Here is a 26,320-nt window from a genome sequence, read left to right as displayed (position 1 = left end):
CCTAAAAATCCATTTTAATTCTGCACTTTCTGTTTTGTTGGTTATGTCCCCATTTCATATATTTTCATATTGAATATGAAGTATCTGAAACAAAAGTTATGGTTAGACCCGAGTTCTTGACATGCTTGGCTATTGCATTATATTCTTCTTGCCTTTGTATACTATAATTGTGATCCCTTATCCGTTCTTTTAAAGATCTGTTTGTTTTGCCTACATAAAATTGGAAACAGGTAGTACAATGGGCAACATACACGACATTCCTAGTATAACAACAGCCAGAGTTTCTCAGCTCCCAAAGATATCCTGTATCAGGATGTTTGAAGGATCTAGATTCGTCAATGAATTTGCATTGTGCACAACTCCCACATTTTCTAGTACCCATTGCTAATGGATGTACCTTATATTGGTCCTGCATGGTGCCATTAGAATAACACAATTGCTGTTTTAAGTTCTTACAATTTTTGTATGTATAAGACGGATAGTCTCCTACCATTACTTTAGTACTTTCATCAACCAATAGAATATGCAAATTGTCACTAATGGCTTTTTTAACCCTATCTATGTTATTACTATATGGTAAGACTATAGACAGTCTATTTCTGCCTGTTTTTTTATTGTTATTATTATTTTCCTGGCAAAAAGTTTTTGCTGAATAGAAGGGTTTAGCTATACTTTTTCTAAGCTCTTTTGTATACATACATATTCTGTTTATATCATCTCCCTTATAACCTCTGGCTAAGAAATTTTGTTTCAACTGATTCATTTCAGTCGACAATACTTCTTCATCACAGCACAACCTGGACAATCGTATTGCTTGTCCCTTCACAATGTTGTTAAAAAGTGCAGGATTATGCATGCTGTCTCTGTGTAGAAAAGCCGGACAATAGCATGACTTTCTATATATTTTTGTTTTTATAGTACTTTCTTGGATATAAATTGTAACATCAAGATAATTAATGCTAGTTTTTGAATATTCCATCGTAAATCTCAAGAAGTCCCCAGTAGAATTGACATGTTCAAATAAACTCATCATTTCTTTATCCTCACCTTTACAAATAAGAAAAAGGTCGTCTACAAAACGCCTATAGAACAACACATTGGGGTGGCCTATAAGATGTTCTTGTTCCCACGCAACCATGATGAGGTTAGCGTATGTATTAGCACAGCTGGTGCCCATGGCTACCCCATTTTTCTGTTTATAATGATTATTTTGAAACAGAAATATATTATTCTCTAAGATGAGTTCTACTAGCAAACAATAAAAATCAGCTTTTGGAATCTCTATCCCATTTTTTTCTGTTAACAGGCTATATAAATTACTTATGCCCTTTTCGTTAGGAATACTAGTGAACAGTGCCTCAATGTCCATTGTAATGAATGTTAGATTTTCTATATTATCAATGCTTTGTACAAATTCAAACAAATCCCTTAAAAATTGTTTGGTGTCTTTCAACACATAAGTATACCTATCCAGAATGTTTTTTAACTCCTTATCCAAATATATTGATAGTGGCTCTGTTATGCATCCTGCACCAGCCACAATAGGTCTAAACTTGGGCTTGGTTGGATGTTTGTGCACTTTTGGCAGGCCATGTAACCTGGGTGTTATAGGATACTCAACTAGAAAATATTAAAAAAAATCATTTGTCATAATACCCATATTTTTACATTCCAATAAGGAAGAATAAACACTCTGAATGGTTTCGTGCACATCTTCACTGACAATTAATTTATAATCATTGCTATTTAACATTTCTAGCATTGTATCATAGTAATATGTTGCATCCATAATTACAATAGGGCCTCCTTTATCTGATGGTTTTATAACAATGTTACTGTTATTTTGTAATTTTTTTAAAGCTATTACTTCAGCTTTACTTAGATTATTCTTTGTGTTCTGTTTACTAAATTCAGAATCAGCATAAACAGCATTTTCAAAGGCCCTCAAAAATATATCAACATTAGCTGGTAATTGTGGAGTATATGCACTTTTCTTTTTATAGGCAATATTTGTATTAATAACATTATCATTAGGATTTATACTTAGCTTTAAGGATAGATCTCGAACGAACATGCGTACGGATAAAACAGCTTCACTGATATCTATACAGTTAGTTGGTATAAATCCTAAACCTTTTTCCAAAAGGTTTATTTCTGTGGAAGAAAGGGCATATTGCGAGATGTTCCACACAATACTCATTGTGTCCACATTTTCTTCAGAGTACGCATTTGTGTTTGTGGTGGTGCTTCCTTGCGTTTCTGTCCCCGCTGCACTTCCATTTCCGATGATTTTCTTCTCGTTGGTCGTATTGGCAAGGGAAAAGCCGAAGAATCTAATTTTTATACTCCTTCCAGCGGGATCTTCCTTCTTACATCCGTCAAGTGCCTTATAGCTTTGTAGCTATCAACATATATTTATATATTATATATAAGCAAGGTAATTTCATTCTATAGATTAATTTTTTTATATATACAATTATGTCTTGCTATATCTAATTTGAGAATATGATATTAAATGATATATATAGATATTTTTAAAACAATTATTTAAAAGTTATAAGTTGATATGGCATAGTTGTGTTCGTTTACTAAGTATGTGTATAGATCTTTAAATTTAAAAAGTTTTGTATAGTTCAATTGGGTCAATTAATTAGATTGGAGGTCTATATAAATGAATTGAATATGTGCTTTTATAACGTCTGAGGAAGCAGACACTGAGTTCCGTGAAAACGCTTACGTTTTTTGTTTCGAATTAATGTATTAAATAATTGTTTTAGTTCATTATATGACGTCTTGGTCTTTGGATTCCGGTTAGAAGTACTACATGATTTTTGTTGTTTTTGCTACTTCTGCTGTACTCACACAAGGGATACTCTAATACAAATTTTTGGGATTTTGCTACGTGGTTGTTTGTTTCATATAAAAATTCAGTAGCTGGTTATGGAAGCAGCAGCAGCTAATATGGACTCTATTGAAAATTTGGATTTTAGCGTGAATAGCAGACTTCGGGGGCTGCTGACTAATACAACGAATCCGTTGATGAACTCTGAGTTCTTGAAAGAAAAACGAACAGTGACTACGAAAGATGTCGATGTAATTACTATAAGAAATCTAAAACGCGACATTGAAAATAATATTTACAGATTCAAATGCTTCCAATGCCAACGATATCACTTGGAAGCCAGTCTGAATCTGAATGTGATCCCACGAGGTCTAAGAGTTTTAAATATGCCGACATATGGAAATTTATATCCAGAATTACTAACAAAGTGGCAACAACTAAATCTTAGTACTAGTAAGGCATACATGCAACTTATTTTAGACTTTTTTGAACCCTTAGAAATGGAATTGAGAGATGAGATTACTCAACAGCAAAATTAATTATTTAGGGTGTATGGCGATAGTTCTACTGAAGTTTTTTTTACAAGATACTATAGACAAGGTGCTGAGGTATGAAAATAAACTGTTGGAATATAAAAAGAAAAAAATTACAACGGGACTTAGAAGATTTTAGTAAACAGAAAGTATTTACGTGGTCAAGGTTTCTGGATGAGGAAGGCGAGACATTGAATGGCAATCAACAGCAGCGGAAGAGAGATACACGTCAGTACGTGCACAAAAATGCAAAGGAGCTGACTGGAGATGCAACTTTGAATCATGAACAAGTTATTTTGCCAGAGTTGTTTGGAGAAGAAGCAGGCACCTCACAATGAGAAAACAACAGTATTATTCAAAATGAAACAGCTGATTCAATGTTAACTTCGTTGAACAACGCTGAATCTTCAGTAAAAGCAATAACTACTAATTTAGCAACACATGGTGATAGCGACAATGCTATACGGCACTTGACGGATGTAAGAAGGAAGATCCCGCTGGAAGGATTATATAAATTAGATTCTTCAGCTTTTCCCTTGCCAATACGACCAACGAGAAGAAAATCATCGGAAATGGAAGTGCAGCATGGACAGAAATGCAAGGAAGCACCACCACAAACACAAATGCGTACTCTGAAGAAAATGTGGACACAATGAGTATTGTGTGGAACCTCTCGCAATATGCCCTTTCTTCCACAGAAAGAAACCTTTTGGAAAAAGGTTTAGGATTCATACCAACTAACTGTATAGATATCAGTGAAGCTGTTTTATCCGTACGCATGTTCGTTCGAGATCTATCCTTAAAGCTAAGTATAAATCCTAATGATAATGTTATTAATACAAATATTGCCTATAAAAAGAAAAGTGCATATACTCCACAATTACCAGCTAATGTTGATATATTTTTGAGGGCATTTGAAAATGCTGTTTATGCTGATTCTGAATTTAGTAAACAGAACACAAAGAATAATCTAAGTAAAGCTGAAGTAATAGCTTTAAAAAATTTACAAAATAACAGTAACATTGTTATAAAACCATCAGATAAAGGAGGCCCTATTGTAATTATGGATGCAACATATTACTATGATACAATGCTAGAAATGTTAAATAGCAATGATTATGAATTAATTGTCAGTAAAGATGTGCACGAAACCATTCAGAGTGTTTATTCTTCCTTATTGGAATGTAAAAATATGGGTATTATGACAAATGATTTGTTTAAATATTTTCTAGTTGAGTATCCTATAACACCCAGGTTACATGGCCTGCCAAAAGTGCACAAACATCCAACCAAGCCCAAGTTTAGACCTATTGTGGCTGGTTCAGGATGGATAACAGAGCCACTATCAATATATTTGGATAAGGAGTTAAAAAACATTCTGGATAGGTATACTTATGTGTTGAAAGACACCGAACAATTTTTAAGGGATTTGTTTGAATTTGCACAAAGCATTGATAATATAGAAAATCTAACATTCATTACAGTGGACGTTGAGGCATTGTTCACTAGTATTCCTAACGAAAAGGGCATAAGTAATTTATATAGCCTGTTAACAGAAAAAAATGGGATAGAGATTCCAAAAGCTGACTTTTATTGTTTACTAGTAGAACTCATCTTAGAGAACAATATATTTTTGTTTCAAAATAATCATTATAAACAGAAAAATGGGGTAGCCATGGGTACTAGCTATGCTAATACCTACGCTAACCTTATCATGGTTGCGTGGGAACAAGAACATCTTATAGGCCACCTAAATGTGTTGTTCTATAGGCGTTTTGTAGACGACCTTTTTCTTATTTGTAAAGGTGAGGATAAAGAAATGATGAGTTTATTTGAACATGTCAATTCTACTGGGGACTTTTTGAGATTTACGATGGAATATTCAAAAACTAGCATTAATTATCTTGATGTTACAGTTTATATCCAAGAAAGTACTATAAAAACAAAAATATATAGAAAGTCATGCTACTGTCCGGCTTTTCTACACAGAGACAGCATGCTTAATCCTGCACTTTTTAACAACATTGTGAAGGGACAAGCAATACGATTGTCCAGGTTGTGCTGTGATGAAGAAGTATTGTCGACTGAAATGAATCAGTTGAAACAAAATTTCTTAGCCAGAGGTTATAAGGGAGATGATATAAACAGAATATGTATGTATACAAAAGAGCTTAGAAAAAGTATAGCTAAACCCTTCTATTCAGCAAAAACTTTTTGCCAGGAAAATAATAATAATAATAAAAAAACAGGCAGAAATAGACTGTCTATAGTCTTACCATATAGTAATAACATAGATAGGGTTAAAAAAGCCATTAGTGACAATTTGCATATTCTATTGGTTGATGAAAGTACTAAAGTAATGGTAGGAGACTATCCGTCTTATACATACAAAAATTGTAAGAACTTAAAACAGCAATTGTGTTATTCTAATGGCACCATGCAGGACCAATAAAAGGTACATCCATTAGCAATGGGTACTAGAAAATGTGGGAGTTGTGCACAATGCAAATTCATTGACGAATCTAGATCCTTCAAACATCCTGATACAGGATATCTTTGGGAGCTGAGAAACTCTGGCTGTTGTTATACTAGGAATGTCGTGTATGTTGCCCATTGTACTACCTGTTTCCAATTTTATGTAGGCAAAACAAACAGATCTTTAAAAGAACGGATAAGGGATCACAATTATAGTATACAAAGGCAAGAAGAATATAATGCAATAGCCAAGCATGTCAAGAACTCGGGGTCTAACCATAACTTTTTGTTTCAGATACTTCATATTCAATATGAAAATATATGAAATGGGGACATAACCAACAAAACAGAAAGTGCAGAATTAAAATGGATTTTTAGGTTAGCAGCACATAGGGGTAGAGGACTCAATGATGTTGTATCCCTCAAACCTATCTTGAATGCAAGAGGATATAAATGAATTTTTGGCTCATTGTGTATGTAACTTATGTGTAACATTTATGGTTTATATTCTTGAATTATTTTAATAATAAGGGAACAAAGATGAACTCTAGGTTGATTGTGCATGTCATTTTATTGTTTAGTATTTATATCACTAGTTATATGTGCAATTTATTTATATATTATATATAAGCAAGGTAATTTCATGCAATAGATTAATTTTTTTATATATACAATTATGTCTTGCTATATTTAATTTGAGAATATGATATTAAATGATATATATAGATATTTTAAAATAATTATTTCAAAGTTATAAGTTGATATGATATAGTTATGTTCGTTATTTAAGTATGTGTATATCTCTTTAAATTTAAAAAGTTTTGTATAGTTCAATTGGGTCAATTAATTAGATTGGAGGTCTATATAAATGAATTGAATATGTGCTTTTATAACGTCTGAGGAAGCGGACACTGAGTTCCGTGAAAGCGCTTACGTTTTTTGTTTCGAATTAATGTATTAAATAGTTGTTTTAGTTCATTATATGACGTCTTGGTCTTTGGATTCCAGTTAGAAGTACTACATGTTTTTGCTGCTTTTTGCTGCTTCTGCTGTACTCACACAAGGGATACTCTAATATATATATATATATATATATATATATATATATATATATATATATATATATATATATATATATATACAGTCCTATGATTGCAGATTTACACATGTAATCAATTTTGTGGAGGCCATACCTCCTTCAGAACGAGGATGATATAATTTTGATATGCACTGATTTTTATATATCATTTAATAAGCATGAAACATTTTTCTAGTCCAAACTGATCCATTACCTTTTAGGGCCAGTCAGTCACCCCATAACTGTGAATAAAAAGAGCAAATCGGTTTATAGCTTGGACTTCGTTCCTAGATGTCAGGGATGTTTTCAGTATTAATTTTAGCCTTCAAAAATATTTCTTACTGTGTTTTGTTTCCATTTTTTCATGTTTTTTTTTCTTTTTTCATTCACCATCAGTTCCCAAATATTTATACACTCCCTCCTGCTCAAGTTCCTTTACACCACATTCCTGTTGAGGACTGATATTTTCTTGATGCTGCTGCTCGTCTGCATTAAATGTTGATTTTATAAATTTGTCAAGACCAAATGACATTTTTATGTCATCTGAGAAAGGTTTGACCACTTGCTGTTGGGCTTTCAGCTCCTTATCTGATGAGCTGTACCGTTTTAAATCATCCACAAAAAGAATGTGAGAAGTCTTTACATGTTGTTATTTTCTGGGAACCAAATTGTAACCAGGTCTGTTAAGTAGACAGCTTAATTGGTTAAAGGCAAAACAAAAGAGCAGTGTTGACAAAATAGTCACCCTGAAATATTCCCCTTTGAATTTTTATCTATGGGATCTTTGGAACTGTTTTTTTTTTTTTTTTTTTTGTATTGATTACTCATTTGACTTTCTTCTTTGCATAAACATTGCACCATATCAGATCTCTTGTTCTTTCCCATGTCCATGTTTCTTTCTCTAGGTTTTTGTTCTTTATATTTTTGCACTTCCTCTGTCACTTCTTTTTCCAAGCGACCCAATGTTTCTTTGTCTATATAATGTTTTTCATGGATCTGTTTTTGAATATCTTCTATCTGGAAATTCTGGGCTTCCTGTAACAAAACATAACTTCTTCCTTATCCTCTGCACTCCAGTCTATCATCTTTATTGCTCTTTTTTTGTCCTGAAAGCTTTTGTATTTTTGTGGACTACTACTTCCTTCTACAACAGGAGGATATCCTCCCCCTGAGCCTGGCCTAACCCTATTGTAAGAATGTTTCTGTGTCTTTAGGATTCTACACTGTCATTTTTTCCACTCCTGGTACCAGTGTGCATACCAGCATTTGGCATGTTTTTTATCCTGGGACTTGTGCACCCAGCTGTATTTTTATTTTTTTAAACTACCTCTGTCTTTAATATGTATAATATGCTGTATAAAATACAGTCTATATATCAGTGTCATCTTGGTGAGATTTTGTGAAGACAGGGTCCAGCACATGAAAATACTCACCAAGACTTGACAATAAATTGAATTCCAGCAATACTGCTCTACTTTTCTGATTGGTTTTATCATCTCCCCTTTTGGATCCTTCCCACAGAACAATACTGATGTTAGTCAAAACAACAGCACATCACACACATGGACAATGAATGTGTTCTTAACTAACAACAGCTAGCAGAGAGCACTGTCAGTGGTTAAGAATGACTGTAGTGAAAAAGTACTTCTCATCATATGGAAAAAAATTAAAAAAATATGCATGCACTAAGACTTTGCCACCGGCCAAGCAAATTAGCTTTGGTTTGGCATATGTCAGTAAACTGGTAAGATATTAAAGCAATTAATGCAATGAAAAAGTATTTTACACAAAACTATCTTTGCCTTAAATTATTACCCAACAAAGGGAACCATATATGCAAGAGTTACAGGGTTGTCAGATGTAGGTATATTGCCAGTGATGTACATGTTTGTAGCCCTCACATTACACAGTTGGACTGTCAGTTCCTCTGTGGTGTTGTTAGTTAACACACAGTTCAGAAGTTCACATGTCTTTTTCTCATGGTACTATAACTAACTGTTTTATTTTTAAGTGACACAAATGTATCCTGTAATACTGAAAAAGAAATAGACACAAGAAAAGCACTGATGAAGAACAATATCATGCCTTATGTGCCAAGTCTTTTGAAATCTAAATGAGGTATCAATAGTAAACAGCATCAGCTGGAGTCACTGTAGAGCATTTATATATACTGATCAACACACATGGTCAAATATTACTACAATGTTTCCCACCTAAACTGAACATTGAATACATAATACATACATTTTATTTTGGCTGAATTCTGTGCCTTCTCTTGCTTACAAGCTGGTGCATATGAGATCTGATTTGGGCACCAGTTGGTTGCCATTGTTCCTGAGCTCTTTGAAGGCAAAGCATTTCAAAAAAGGTCACATAGAGAAAAGGTCAAACAGAACAGATTATGGTGGGTCAGGCACATGTGCAGAAAAGCAGAAGATAATCTGGTGGGGAAAATTTGGGATAGAGAGGAAGAAGGCAAGAGGAAATGAGGGCATCAAGCAAAGAGGTGGATGGATTGTGTGAAAGAAGACCTGTGACTCTTAAGAATGAGTACTGAAGAAGGTAGAAGAATGGCATTGAATAGACAGAGATGGTGACAGTTGACAGGACACTATGATCCCACATAGAAAATGGGGAAAAGTGGGTTGATGATGATGGTAATGACTTTGAAGGAAAAGCATGGCAGGTGAAGGTGAGGAGTGATGTTCAAAATTATTGTAGGCCTCCTTGTCAAACATTACAGCTAAAGGCTTCAGCAGGGTGGCTATACCTGTTCTCAGTATAAGATTGAGGCTTGGAATAGTTTAGCCAAGCCTATCACTCATGCTACTGGCATTCCACAAATGGATGGACAGTGTCATCATTACAATGACTTAAAAATGTGAAACAGGTTCTTTTTAACTGATGGGAGAATTATTATAGGTCCAATGACCAACTTCAGTTATGTAAGTATATGGCCCCAAAAGCATGCAATGCACTACCATGACATGGCAACACGAACAAGTCTTCATGACTGTTTTTGTGGATATAGCTTTTGCAGAGTTTGAAGTAAACTTGGGGGCACGTCAGAAGAGACTTCAGCACCTCAGAGAGGCACAGACTAAAGCATGGGTTCAGGTATGTTGATTAACATTTCGTAATAGCATTGATTTTACAAATAGTTTGTTATGTATCTGGACTTCTAAGATGAATGCACACTGATCAATGGCTTATTTTCAGTTAATCCAGTGTTTAAAAAGAAACTGAAAAATAATGGCTATTGATTCTGCCAGTTGTAGTAAATTCAGTTACTGCCTAGTATGTACAGTGCCTGAATGCCAGCAAAGAAGAATTTTAGAGAGCCTGAAAGAATATAAGCTAGGAAAAGTGAAGAGAAAGCACTTATTGGAAAGAATCTTGCAGCTGTTCAGCAAAAAGTAGTTCAAGCTCCAGTGTTGGTGCAAGACATAACTTCCAGTAATCTGGAGGAAAAAGTAAATCAAATGTGCTCAGAGATGATTAAAATAAATAAACACTGAAGGAATATATCAACTCAAATAACAAAAGGTTGAAAAACATTGAAGAGGTCTTAAACAGCTATTCAGATTAACTGATGGAACTGCAAAATTCAGAGGTCAACATTAAGAAAAGGCTGTCTGAGTATGAGACTGTTCATGAAGAGCTGTTTCAAAAAAATGGTAGGGTTAAGGTATAGAGCTTGCAGGGAAAACCTGATATTTTCTGCTGCACTACAGAAACTGGAAGGTTCATAGGTTCATAGGTATGCGCTAGGCTATAAGCCTAGCCAAATGAGGTTCCCTGGCTTTTGCCACGCAAGAAAATTATTTTCCTGTTCCCCTGTCGAGCAGCACCACAGCAGTGATCCCTGGGGAGAATTTCCTGCTTCCCATCCAATTGTCAAGATTTCTCTTAAAGAGGGCTAATGAGGAGTTTTGCGTGACATGAATGGGTAGCCTGTTCCAGAGCATGGGAGGTCTCTGGGACAGGAATCTATCCCTCCAGCATGTTCTATTTATAGTGGTGACAAGGCTTATATCCCTGGAGTGTGTGGCTCACAGAGATTGGGATTTCTTTAAGTACAGCATGTCCATCAGATCTGGGTTAGACATGGCTTTGTATGTTTGGCAGAGGTCGCCTCTGAGTAAGCGATTTGCAATGAAGTAGAGCTGGAGTTTTTTGAGATGGCCTGTGTATGGCATCTGCTTGAGGTCAGTAATCCTCCTAGTGAGGTATTTCTGTAGCCTTTCTAGTTGTTGTAGATGTCTTGCGAGGTACATGCCAAATGGGACATTGTACTCTATAATGGGTCTGATGAGGGATTAGTAGAGAGGAATGATGACCTCTTTTTCTTTTTCTGGAGGAGAACCCCGTTGTGATAAGGTGTGCCATGTAGAAGGATTTCCTGACTACTGTGGTGACGTGATTCTTAAAGGAGGGACTATATTAATACAGACTGTATTCATTTTATAAAAGGAAAAATAAGCAACCACAGCATCTGTTTATTGAAAGGGCACATTCTGTGTATTTTCCAAACCTGGCCATGAGAACGCAGCCAAAAACTGTATTAGTAAAAATGCAATCATATCAGCAGAAAAAGTTGATCCTGACAAAACTGTGACAGAAGGGCAAAATATTAAAAAGTACAGATATTAGAGTTTTTGTGGAAAATATTCACTGTACACAAGGCAGAAGAGAAGCAAATGTATCCCAGAATTCAGGGAATGGCGAGAGGTAGTTGTGAGATTAACACTGCTAGAGGATCAGAGTCACTTTAGATACAGCACAGGTTAAGAGGGAAATATAAAAGTTTGTCCAGCAGAAAGTGATCCAGCAAACAGAAGGAGACTCTGCTTCTCATTCTTCTGATAATAAAGCTCATAGTGAGACTTTGCCAGTGAAACCTTTTTCAATGTTCTAAATGAAAATGCTCTAAAGACAGAAAAAAGGGTGGGAGTTGACTAGAAGAATTGGACTTGAATCAGCGTATGGGGTTGGGGGATAGTGATGAAAAGGAACAAGTCCAGTAGCACTGAAATTAGTGAATAAATGTGAAATTATAAAGCATCAATCACATATGTGAAGTATGGCTTTACAAGAAAAAGTGGAACGATGGGACTTTTGCTGACTTGTTAAACTTGTGGGGGACTGAAAAGTGCATACCCCACTTCATGTCATTAATGTTTGGAAGGACACTAAAAGGAAGAGAAAAAAAGTAACTGTAAGTAAAACAAATTTTGTTCTTAACAGTATTTGTATGAAACATTTAATGATATAAATTGCATGTTATACAGTAACGCGTTTTCTGTTATTGTTGTATATGATAAAGATGCTAAAGTAAACAAGCACTTTTTTTCTTTTATAGTTTTAAGAAGTGTAGGCATTACCATGTAAAATAGAAGAAATCCTGGACAAAAGCATGTTTAAGTTACCATGCTGTAATCATGCTGTAATGGGCGGCCATGGTGGTGCAGTGGTTAGCAGTACCACCTCACAGCAAGAGGTTCTCCGGTTTGATTCTCGGCTGGGTTGCCTTCTGTGTGGAGTCTGCATGTCCTCCCTGTGGTCGCGTGGGTTTCCTCCGGGTGCTCCGGTTTCCTCCCACATCCCCAAAGACATGCCGTAGGTGGATTGGACACTCCAAATTGGCCCTAGGTGTGAGTGCGTGCATGTGTGTGCCTTCTGTGGAAGGTTGGGCGCCGGGCTGGCAACTCGACACCGTAAAACTTCACTGCCAATCACGAGTGGACAGATGATCTGCTTTGGCAACTCCTAACCGGGAAAAAGCCGAAAGAAGAAGAAGCTGTAATCTTGAGTTTTTGAAATTAGGGGTGGGGTATACAAGTGCACATACTGTAATATGTATAGAGTTGATATGTTTTCTCATACTTTTGCATGGGCAAATGTCTGGATTTAGGCTGTCTGATTAATCTAATAAAAGTTTTTTTTGTGTAAACAAATAAAAAAGAGAACATTAAATGTTTTCCTTTAGCAAATAAATGTTCAGTGTGAGTTGAGAAGCTTGCAGCTAAGGTCAACTGAACATTTTGCCCTTATGTTTCCACAGAGGCAAGCTAACTACAAGGTAAGGCAATAAAAGCCAGAGCACTTTTTAAGGCTAAAAGTTAATAATTTCTGAAAGCATGCAAACTGTTTCTCACATCTGGGAGGGACTAAAGATAAAACAAGAACAAATAGTAATTACTGTAAATAGGAGCACAGGCAGTAACGTGCATCTTAACATGGATGGTTACCAGGGATAGCCTTAATTTTAGGTTAGGTAATGCCTATGTGTACAGCTGTTGATTTAGGACAGTTGTTCCTATCAGGAGGGTTAAACTTCATTATTTGAACATGTACATAGCTTTGGGTGTTTGCTTTTAGTTAATAGGTCCTGGGGGTATTCTTGGGGGCATTTTATTTGTTGTTTGAGGATTCTTATTAAAATGCAATGTCATGTGACATAGGTTGAAATGGAAATTACAAGAAATAACTGTATAAAAGATCAACCTGCCAAACATTTGTAGGTAAATGTAATATATAAAAAGCTATCATACATAATAGATAGGAATAACAACTTCTTATCACAATGACTACTCTATCCATATTATTTTTGAATGTTAATGGCCTTACAGGTATACAGACTGCAAATAGCAATGCTATAGGAGACAAATTTGGGAAGACTTGAGCATGTAAATTTGATAAAGAAAGGGTTTCAGAAGGGATATTAAGCAGAATATCAGGGAAAGGTGAAAAGGGTAGTAATTATACTAATTGGCAGTGGAGTTCCAATAGTGATAGAAGAGGAAAACCAATAATAATGGTAGATTTGTGGAAGTAAGGAGCTACTGGTAATGGAGGAGGATTATGCAGACATGTATTTATATTTCTTCTTAAATGTTATTATGTATCTTAAGAAAATTTGGTGAGAAATAACCAACTTTCAGTAGGAAATATTACTTATACTTGGGGACAAGAAATTGATCTGCAATAGTAAGGAAGTATCGGGGGAACTAGAAGGGCTAGATTTCTGAAGAAATTTATAAAAATATTTGGTATGGAAGCTGTGAATTCAGTAATAGAAACTTGGATGGAATTTTCATATTATTCCCAAAGGTACAATAACTGGATTAGGCAAGACAGAAATGATATTTCACAGGAACATGTGCTTTTAATTGAAAGTTTTGACACACATCTGGTCACTATAATAGTAACAACACGTCAAGGTGCAAAGAACTAAGAAAAAGAAAGATTAATTTAATATCCACTTTTGTAAAACTTCATCAGAACACATACAAAGTTAAAACATTCCTGTTATATACATCAAAAATTTTTAACAACCAATAAAAAGTTCCAGTTTTAATTGATTCAATACAATAAAAACAGATAGACTCCACCTAGAATTAATTAGTAGTTGTGTAGCCCTTCAATTTTCTATCTTTCAGAAGCACTTAATATTTATGTGTTCATTCAAACCAGGTAAAGCATCAATCTTTAACTTTATTTGTCAATGAACCTCTCTTTTCTCTATCTGTTTTTTTTTTTAAATCACCCCCTCCTGTCCAAGTAGACTTGTTCCAATATTACAAAGGGGAGGCCAACATCTGACAAAATTAATAGAACAATGATGACTTCAACAATTCCCTACAGAGTACTCTGTCAGAAATATTGGATGAGAAAACAGATGTAACTAACAAAATAATTTTTTGAGCTGGGATAAAAGATTGGAGTTGCCTACACATAGTAAGGCCTTGTTAAGTTTAACTCTGGTGGCTGCCAAAAAATCAATTACTAGAAAATGGAAATCAAAGTCTAAACTAACAGTATTTGAAGTGTTGAATATTGTAACATAAATAAAATAACTGGGAGTGGGATCTGTAGAAAAGGGTAAGAGTAAATTACATATAAAACATGGAAATTATGGGAACAATACATGCAGAATAATGTTTTGGAGGAAAAGGGAAATTTCAAGGAAAGCAGGAAAGGAGCAATTTATCTAATGCTGGATTGATGATAGCTGCAAAATATGATGTAGTGCCATCTGTGCCAGGGAGAGTAGGGCAGTGAATGTGTAACATATGCTAGCATAGCTAACTGGAGTTTAGTAAAGAATTTTATGTCATTTGACTATCACACTAATTTCTACAAATGTTTGTGTTAAAAATGTATTTGTAAAGTTGTTTGTGTTAAAAATGCATCAACACTGGGTCCTGCTGGACATAATATATATATATATATATATATATATATATATATATATATATATATATATATATATATATATATATATATATATAAAACAGAGCATTCTGGAAGAAGAGGTTAATCTCAGTTCAGCTAATTTTGAAAAATAGGCTGAAAAATTAAATGGGTTGGTTTAGGCTATAAAGATTTTATCTTACAGGTCTGATTGCAGCCAGGGTGAAAAATGTCTGGAAAAACCAGGACTAGGAATCTTACTGTATTATACTTAGGGCTGAACTAATTGTTGCCTGGGAAGGGTGGAAGTTTTTGAAATTGGTTTATAGCTCTCAGATGCTACAACAGATCTTAGCAAAGCTCTGGGTGCGTATTGTAGAAGAGTCAGGTGGCTAGATGTGATGCCATTCTATAACCAGCACTAAAATGATTCTGTAGATATTGAGAGATATGACAGAACTCTTGGAGCAACATTTTGTTCTTCAGGACCTGACAGGAAAGATCTCACAGATATCTCAAACAACCACACACCTCATCTTGCCTTGCTGTAGTAAGCAACTCAACAGCCATCATCTTGCCTTGCTGTAGTAAGTAACTTAACTAGGGAACAGTAATTATTTAGTCAGCCAGGAAAATGTATTGAGATTAGTTAAATATTGTTTTTTTGCATCTGTGTGAATCAACCAACTCTGTTATATGTACATCTCCTGTGATTGAAACTCTGGTGTGTATTGTAACTAGATATCCAGTATTCTCATGTTTTCTATTTTATTATTTGTTATTAAATATTTCTGTACCTTTAATTGTGGCTGGTCTTTTAGAGAATAATTTTAACATCTTAAGAGTACTTATACTTATTTTAGTGACCCTGTGGCCACTCATGAAAGCCTTGCTGAATTGGTCAAACTCTATGTTTTGTGTTAATATTAATTTTACTCAATATAATGGGGTACCCTTGTAAGATCCTTACAGTAGCTGAATGGTGGCAGCGTGATTGTCTTGTGGTCTGGACAGACAGGGCACAGCTGGTAGATCTTTACTAGCCTTTCCCAGGTGTGTGTGTGTGTGTGTGTGTGTGTGTGTGTGTGTGTGTGTGTGTGTGTGTGTGTGTGTGTGTGTGTGTGTGTGTGTGTATGAAAATGAAATATCCAAGTGTGTGTGTCAGTGATTTGGAACAGGGACACAGAGCTCTAAAGTGGTCAGTGTGGAGTTTTGTTTGGGTCTGGGAGAGAGACAGACAGTCCAGCCCCAGGTCTGGAGTGTGCTCCCTGTGTGCTCTGAAATGAAGTTGTGCTTAGTGCAGAGAGCTGCATCTGGAAATACTTTGTGTATCCATTTTGTTCCTAGTAGCTATTCCTTACTGGTGTCAATGTTGAGGACTGTGGCTCTTTGATTACTGGCTTAGAGTAGGGACTGTCCTGTCACAATAGTAATACAAAAAAAAAATGTGATGTATAATGTTTGCAACTAGGAATATGTTAAAATGGTTTGTTTTCATTTATATAAATGTATGTTTGCCTATGTCTTAAAATAAAATAGGTTACCAAGTATCTGGATATGAGACTATAAGTGTTTGTCAGACAATTACATGATTATGAATACTCTACATTTCTAGGCTGAACAGACCAGTATGGTTGGCTATGCAACTTTATAGTAGTTGGTGGTCAGGTTACAACACATGTCTGTGGGTTTAATTCCAGATAACAGAAATATTCTCTAATATTTGTTTTGCAATTCAATACTTAGCTGTAATCATAACATAGAATAACATGTACTCAGTCCTGATATATAGTTAATAAACTGTTCTCCCTAAACAAGATTTGAAATAGTTCTACTTTTTGTAGAATGTTTATAACTGTGAGAGCCAGGACTATGATAGCTTTAGTCTAACAGCCCTTTATGGCCTCATACATTCATACAGGGATGAAAAAGATTGTTAAATATGTATGTGTAATATATACTGACTGGAACATATTAACATTACTGAAGTTTTATATTTTTATGTTTTTGTCTCTCACCCCACTGTCTTTCTTACTATCATTTCTAATTTATTTTTACCTTTCATTGCATTTGAACAATCATTCCTGCTGCATCGCTAACAACTGCTCAGGAAATCACAGGTAGACATAGTGGCAACTCCACTGGCAACTCAGACACCCAACATTCTTTGTCACAACCTACCAGCATTGCCTCCACAACCCCTGCATTATATGTTCCACCTGAATCAGGTAGCTCTGCCCTGGGAGCTGATTAAATGGTAGCCAGCAACAATAGTGCCAGTGGTAGGTGGTGATTATGTCACCCAAAGCTGGTAGGGCTTGTGGAAGAGATTATGAAGAGTGGCCCACATCAGCCATATGGAAAGGGTCCATCAGTGAACTGCCCAGAACTCCTGACCTATCTAACATTGCCTTAGGTGTCTGTGACTGAAGGCAGTGGTGATAGTTCTGTGGGTGAGGACTAGATTGTCATTGCATTTAAGATGGATGAGTATGAACCTCTGAAGCCCTATACCTAACTCCATTTATGGAGGCCCCCACCATCTTTATTAATCATCATCCCTATTTGTCTTGTATGCCCTGTATGTGTCTGTGTATGCTACCTTAATTAACATACATATCTACCCTTGTTCTTCCTAAATACCCTCCCTCATATATGTCTCTGTTTAAAAATAAAATAAAATAAAAATGGGACTTGTCCCACAAAAAAATGAAGCCCTATACATGATTTTTACTTTGCATATGTATGTGTATACTACACATATGATTTGGTCCAGTTGCTCAAACACCATTATGTAACACATCTTTTGAAATGTGATTATCCAAATTTCCCCATATCTTTGTACAAGTGCAATGTTATCTTGTGAAGAAGTAGATAGCTATGGTCCTGTCCACCACCATCCTGTTTTTCCTTAATTATTGCCCTACTGTCCTACCATCTGCTTGCTTCTGATTTTCACCACTTTCTTTTCAACCTATTTTTCACCTTTAATCTGATCAGAAAATTGATTTACACACACATGGACAGAAATGGCCGATAAAATATCTTTATTTCTGTCCACAACATTTGGGCAACACTTGGTATTGAGCAGCAAAGTCTACTGGCAGGTCTTGCTCTATGACAAAAACTGAAAAGATAATTATGCATGTGCTAATACTTTGCTAATGAATGCACAGATGTACTTTGCAGTAGTCCATTTCAGTACAACTCTGACAGACTGAAAGTAATGTCATTAGCCTCTATTCCTTGTATAGACTTGATTGAGTCAATGCATAAATGATATAAGGAGTCCAGTCAAATGTGTTCAGTGCACTTCTGTATGCAGCTGAGGGTGGGATTCTCTTTCATTTTCCATCCCAGTGTCAAAGTGTGGTCCACTGAAATTGTACGGTATAAGTAATGCACATTTACACACAAGACGTACTTGCAATAATAGATTTATTTATTTATGTAGTTGTTCATTATTTATTTATTTTTATTTACTGGGGTAGTGCACTGATCAATACTGACCAACTTCAGGCTCAGGTCAGGTGAAGTACTAAACATTTTACAAACAAAAAGTAAAGAAACATAAGCAATAACAGACCAGATCAGTCTAATCACATAAAAAAACATGTATAACATTCTAGTGAACAAGCACAGTGCAATGTGAAATCAAGCAGAGTGTAATGTACAATATATGTATTAGTTTCTAAAGTTAAAAATTTTCAGTGAAGTTTGAGAGAGGGGAAGAAACTCCGAAAGGAGATAGGTTAGATGATATGTCCTGTGTTGAAGCAGGAGCATTTGGCTTGGATGTAGAAGTGCTTTTTCAGTTGATTTCCTTAATGCTAATGGGAAGAGCTTGCCAAAGACTAGGTGTCTGAGAGGAGAAAGCACATGCAGTGTCGTGGAGTTTGGATCTAGGGGTAATGAGAGTTGGTGTGACAGAGCATGTGCAGTGCTGTGGAGTTTGGTTCTAGGTGTAATGAGAGTTGGTGTGACAGAGCATGTGCAGTGCTGTGGAGTTTGGATCTATGGGTAATGAGAGTTGATGTGACAGAGCATGTGCAGTGCTGTGGAGTTTGGTTCTAGGTGTAATGAGAGTTGGTGTGACAGAGCATGTGCAGTGCTGTGGAGTTTGGTTCTAGGGGTAATGAGAGTTAGTGTGGTTTGTGAGTAGTGTCTCAGGTTGTATGAGGAGGCCTTTTTATGAAGTATAATTTCAAGGGGAGTAAATGGGTGTAGCTGGAGGGGTTTGTAGAGTTGGGATCCTAAAAGTAGGTTAGATCTTTAATTTATGGATAGCTATTTGGCTTTTTTTAGGGTGATACAGTAATGCTCACAGAGAAGTGAGCTTATAATGAATTGACAGATGCTGTTAGAGATAGTCTGGAGTGTGGACATTTTTTTTTTTTTTTTTTTTTTTTTTGATGACAGAACCAAAATTGGAAGCTCATATTCAAGGTGAGAAAAGAGAACTCTTTTCTAATGGCTGTTCTGTATGGATGAGATAGAATAGGCAAGATATTTTTGGCCCAGAAGAGGATGGAGTTTATTTTGGCTATCACTCTGTCTATGTGGAAATGGAAGTTTACTGACTGATCATGCCATAATCCTAGGTATTTAAAAGTGGAGGTTATGTCTATGGAATTGTTGTGTAAATCAAAGATAGCTAGGTGCTTGGTGAATTTGATGTGGCATTACAAAAGCATGGTTTTGGTCTTGGTGGGGTTGAGAAGTATGTTTATTAGCCATCGGTGGTTCTCATGTAAGTCCAACTGGAGTTAGCTTTGAATGTTGGTGTGAGAGTGGCCTGAACAGTAAATAACCATGTTATCAACATAACCACACACAAGGAAAGGTTGGAGCTGTAGTTCACCAACAGTTTATTGCACCACAAAATAAAAGAAACATAAGCGCTTTCGTTATATAAAATACATAACTTCATCAGATAAAGGCCAACATTCAAATGGGCACATATATATGACTTGCATTATCACATGACAAATACCAATTAATGAATTAAAGCAACAATGTATAAAAATGTATAAAAACAGTTAAAAACACATATAACCATTAGTAGATTCCTCAGAAAAAAAAATATGTTTATTTATGAAAATAATGCATAAATATGTATGTGAAAAAGCATATATTTTAAAACCAACTAAAAATGTAAATATGTAAACATGTGTGTATAAGTCCATTAACACATATTTATGTGTATAAATCTATGCTATCTCAGTTCTGCCTTCATTTTTAACACACATCCTATAGATGCAATTTCATTTAAACCTGGGAACCTCACTGCATCCAGGCACAAAATTTAATACAGCTCACAGTTCTCCAAGAACAATTGCCAGGGACCACCTCTTGTATTCTTTTGCAATTGTTCAATTATAATGAACTTAATGTGGTTTTCAGGGAATTCCAGAATATGTCTATATAGGGCATTGGTAGTTTTCCCCCCTGTATATTGTAATTGTGCTCATAAATATGTTGCTTCAACATCCACTCCATCTTGCCAATACAAAAAGCAGGACAGGCCTGGCACAATGCCCCATATACAACTCCAGAACTATTACAGTTTTAATGCCCCTTCACTCTAAAATTAAACCCAGTGATAGCAAAAAGCTCACCCACATTGATGTATTTACAGTGATAGCATCTCCCACATGGATACATGTACCTATTTTTAAATCATTGTGTTGTTTACCAACTTTTTCTGCTAAGTTTTTGATGTTCAAACCTCTTTTCCATACTATAACTGGTTTGTTACTAATTCTAGATCTAATCTCCCCATCTCCCAACAAAACCTTCCAATTTTTTGCTAGAATCTCCTGGATCGATTTAAAGTACACAGAGAATCTGGTTATAAAGGAAAATTTGAAACTGGTATCAGTAGTAGTAACTGTACTACCCCTATTTACTAGAATAGTTGAATTACATGTACGTACATTATAGTCATGACCATTTTCATCAAGAATGGGGGAATAGAACCCAGATCTTCTCTTGTCTATTACTTCTCTTTTAATATCTTGCACAAAGCCCATAGGGTAGTCCCTCTTAATAAACATACTCTCTAAAAGGGCACACTCAGATGGAAATAAATCAAAATCTGACACCATCCTTGCAGCTCTGACAAATTGTCCCTTAACAACCACTTTCTTTTGGGACAATGGGTGACTACTATCAAAATGAAGGAAGGCATTAGAATAGGTAGGCTTCCTATATATGGTAGAAACAAATCTCCCTTTTATTCCATTAACACATATGTTGAAATGATGGAAATGGTCTTAAGGAATAATTATATTTATTTTGATGAGCAAATCTTTTGTCAGCAGACCGGGGTTGCAATGGGTGTGGCTTGTGGACCTCTTTATGTGAACATGGTTATGTGTAAGTGAGAGCAGAGATTTCTCTTTTAACACTCAGGGTTCCAAAATTGTAGTCTATACTTGAGATACCTGGATGACCTGTGTTTTATTTGGAATGGGAACAGAGAAAGTATTGGCATTTTCTTAGACTATATTAATAATGCAATTGATTTTCTACATTTCTCTCATAACATTGGTGAGGAGAGTATTAGCTATCTTGATGTCAAATTTGAGAAGGATGTGATAAAAGGGATATTTGTTTCTACCATATATAGGAAGCCTACCTATTCTAATGCCTTCCTTCATTTTGATAGTAGTCATCCTGATGGTTCAGTATTGGTGGTTTTATAAAGCCTGTGGATAATTGGGAATAATTTGTCTCACAGCTGTAATAGAAAGTTTGTTTAGGCTTACATCTGCTGTATTAGGGCATGTAATGGTAGTATATGGTTCCAATTATGGGCTGTGAGAATTATTCTAAGTTTGTCTATATTTGTGAAACTCTGGTTACTGAAGCTTCTTAGTACTGGTGGTGGTTCATGCATTGATCAGTACCATATCAAAAATGCATGAGTGGAAATCCACGGTATACCAACTGGCAATATCACCCAGCATCTTGATTTGAATCATTGTAACATCACCTTTGTGATATGCCTGTCTGCACAATTGCTTATCTTGTGATTTGTCAGACACATGGCAGTCTTGGTCTGTTTGTGACTTTTCCTGTGACGGCATTGCTGTAGAACATACCCATTAGTCTGTCATGACTTCTCCTCTAGTAATGTGTATGCAGCACCAGTCTTGCATAAATATATCTCATTCTCTTCCACAACAATTTGTATGAAGTAATAAATGTATCACTTAGCAGACATGGACATAATAATTTTGAATAGCACAACAAATTAGTTTTGCTGCTTCCACAGTTGCATGATGCTTGACATCGAGCAGCATAGTTAGCCAATGGTAACTGACAATTCATATCCTATGGCAAAAATGGAAGAGAATTTGACTTAGGTCAGATACATATGAGGTGATCCTCATAAAAATATACTTGGCCTCACTGCACAACTCAAAGCAATGCTGACATCAATGTGATGACACACTTATTATTATAACATCTCCAATGGTTTAATGTGCGCCTGAAGGGAAGTTTGACTTTTTAATACAGTATGATATTGTGATTTGTAATCTGAACATTGATGGTGTATTCTACAAAGTGCATTGCAAATTCCCCATACATCTGTCTTTTAACCTTCAACTATATTCTGTCTGAAACTTAAAATATGACTTCTCTGGCATTAGCAGTTAGTGCACAGTGCTAGAGAATGTAGCTAAAGATAGGCAGGTGTTCAAATCCAGCAGTAAGTTCCCAATATGAGTTTGTAGAGACATCATAACAGGTGGGACTGGCTTATCTAAAAGATCTGATATGGACAAATCAACTTAGTGGTAGTGTTCACACAGGGAGAGAGAAAACCCAAGTTTTGCACTGCTGTTTAAGGAAGCCGTATGCATTCCAACACAGTGTTCAAGTTATCCTTTCAACTATGTGTACCTTCTCACAACTATAATATGATATATTATGAGTTGCAATGGTAAATCCACAGCTCTAGAGAATGTGGACTTAGATAGGCAGGTGATCAAATCTGGCAATGTGTACAATGTGTGAGTGTGTTCAAAAACAATAACCAGCAGGACTGGCTTATTGAACAGATCTGATGAGAAAAAACAAGTTAATGGTAACATTTGCACTTGGGGAGAGAGAAGCCTATGTTTTGTACTGCCATTTAGGGAAACCATATGCATTCCAACACACTTCTCAAGTTATCCTTTCAATTATGTCATTCTGACAATTCTGATATGACTTCTTCTGTAACATCAGCAGTTAATGCACTGCTGTGGAGCATGTAGACTTAGATGGGTAGGTGCTTGACTCCTGCAATGTATGCATAATATGACTGTGTAAGTGAATACTAACACACAGGAATGTTTTATTCAAGAAATGTGATATGTAGCATTCTACGTAGGGGTAATGCTAACACAGATGAAAGATGTTAATACTCAAAGTGTTGTTTTCTCTTTTAAAGGAGGCCTTGTGCATTCAAGCACCCTGATTAAGATATCTCTTCTAATATTTGCTTTCTAAACATTGACATATGACTGTTTTGTGGCATCATCAGTTTAGTGCACAGCTCTAGAGGCTGTAGAGTTAGGTAGGCATGTGTTCAAATCTGGTGAAGTATATAATTCCACTATGTGCTAATATTACTCATGGAAAAGGTTATGATCCTCCAGTTGTTGTGCTCTCTTTTGAGCAAGGTCATATGTATTATAACTCACTCCTCAAGATGATACTTCAGCTGTGTGCTTTTTAACATCTGTGCTATGAATTATTCTGTGGCATCAACTGTTAGTTTAGAGGTGTAAAAACTGTTTGCTTTACATAGACAGGTGTTCAAATTTGACACCCTCCACCTGTTACGAGTACATACAAAACCATTTCATAGCAGGCAAGACTGGTTTAAGTATCAGCTATGCCTGTGTACAATTCTACTTAGGGGTTACATTTACACAGGGAGAGGGTTTTGATCCCTTACATGTTGTACTAAAATTTGACATTCCTGCACACTTTTCAGGTTATCCCTTCAACTGTGCACTTTTTGACAACTATGATATGAATTATTATGTGGTGTTATCAGTTATGACATAGTTGTCGAGGATTTTGATTTAGATAGGCAGATGTTTGAACCTTTTGATGTGTAACTTGTATCACTGTGTTCAAAATCCAGTGATAACAGGCAAGAATGGCTTACTTAACAAAAGGTGATGTGTACAATGCTACTTAATGATAATGCTTTCAGAGGTGCAAGATTTTGATCCCTTAGGTGATGTACTTCTTTTAAAGGCAGCCTATATACATTCAAACACAATGCTCAGGATATTCCTGGCAACTGTGGTATGACTTCTTCTGTGGCATCAGTAGCTACTTCACAAGTCTACAGATCTACAGGCTGTGAGTTACATGGGCATGTGTTCTCATCCAGCAGTGACTCCCTTGTCTGAGTTAGAGGACATTGATGGCATGCTTGGAATGAAATATTCAGCTGATGTGATGTCTGATATTGTATTGCTTTTTGATAGGGGAGTGTTCTTGACTCCCCTAAGTGCTGAACGTCCTCATAACCATCCCCAATTTAAAGCATTCAAACCTATAATACCTGTTTTACATTCTTCTAGTAAACACACATAGCTCATTATGGTATCCAGATCTTTTTGGAGTCCAGCTTCTTTAAGCAAGCAAATTAGAAAGGCAATAACTTATCAACACAATGACATTAATATTGTTAAGCAACGATACCCTGTAGTATAGAAATTAATAACTGTTTGCCACTTATTATTCATATGTTCATATTTTCATATCTAACAGACCTACGTGTTTTTAAGGGGTATGGTGTGAAATGTCATGGTGGGAGACCAGAAAATTCACTGTTGGTGGCCATTTATATCACATTATAGTGGAGATTTTGGTAGTTATTTGTTAGAAATTATAAAAATAAGCAAGATTTCCATATTTACTTAATTTAAACAAAACAAATGACTTACAAACTACTGTATGGTGCCAGGTGTTGTCGAAGAAAACTCATTGATGTTTGCATTGTAAGCTGCACATACTGAGAGATATTCAATGTTATTTATATTGTAAACTATACAATTACGCATATGTTTATATATTTCTATAAATATCTCAATAGATGTGCACTCAGTGAGGAAGTTGTTTCTCTCACGTGAAAGCCTACTCCTACTTAACAAAAGTGTTTTAACAATACATGTCTAGGCTGTACAGTTTCCAAGACTATGTATGTACTAACTATTATCACTGTAAAGAATACTTCTTACTAATAATGTAGCTATTTGTACAGTTGTAATAGCATTGTTCACAAATTGTTTACAATTGTTTATCTTATGCTTTTCATTTAAGAAAATGCTCTGGAATGCAGGGATGTGTGTAGGATGCTAAAGTGTGACATTCCACAACACATAGCTGTTAATGATATCTATTTTGCATATTTCCACTGCATAACTGTTAGCACAAAGCAGTGCAAGCTAATCAATATTGAAAACTACTAATTGTCATATCTTGTCCTTGGGTAAAACCTACTGAGAATTTACATTCAGTCACATGGCTTGACTGTCTATCTTGAAATGGATGTTACAGATGAGGCACAAAGAACAACAACAAATTTATAGGTCTGTCTACAAATCCTTTTATTTCAGCTCTCACAGCTTCCAAAGGTCACTGCAACCCTGATGCGATATTGCAAAAAGGGCATAGCAAAATTAATTTAAAATGGGTGGTGAAAGCCAAACACACACTGGCTAGGCTTATAAATGCCCTAGGGCAGATAGCCTAGTATGAACCTATGAACCTATGAACTGGCAATGAGGATTGTTGAGTGTTATGATCCAACAAGTACTGTTGTCTGCTCTGTGATGCTCAAAATCAGTAGTCATTTTCCAATAATGCTGCCATGCATCCTTCAGATGTGCATTTTCTCAATAATGCTGTAACATTTTTTGTGTGACAGCATTAGCTAATACACATGTAATGAGATAGGTATGCAGTCTTTCCAGTCCCATCTGATATACATTGAATCAATGCATGAAACAATTGTCGCTAGACAATAATGACTTAATGCAGAGGTATGCTATGATTAATTTTCCTTGAATAAAACCCTTTCGTAGGTGTTCGTGTTTACTTTTAGCCATGGCCACAGTGCTTCACAGACATATTTGCTGATGAACTTCTACCATATGAATGATTTCTGACAAGAGCTCCATA

This window comes from Protopterus annectens, chromosome 10.part0 (assembly GCF_019279795.1).
Source record: "Protopterus annectens isolate FY-2018-M chromosome 10.part0, PAN1.0, whole genome shotgun sequence".
In the NCBI taxonomy this organism is placed as follows: Eukaryota; Metazoa; Chordata; order Ceratodontiformes; family Protopteridae; genus Protopterus; species Protopterus annectens.
This window is presented reverse-complemented; position numbering follows the sequence as displayed.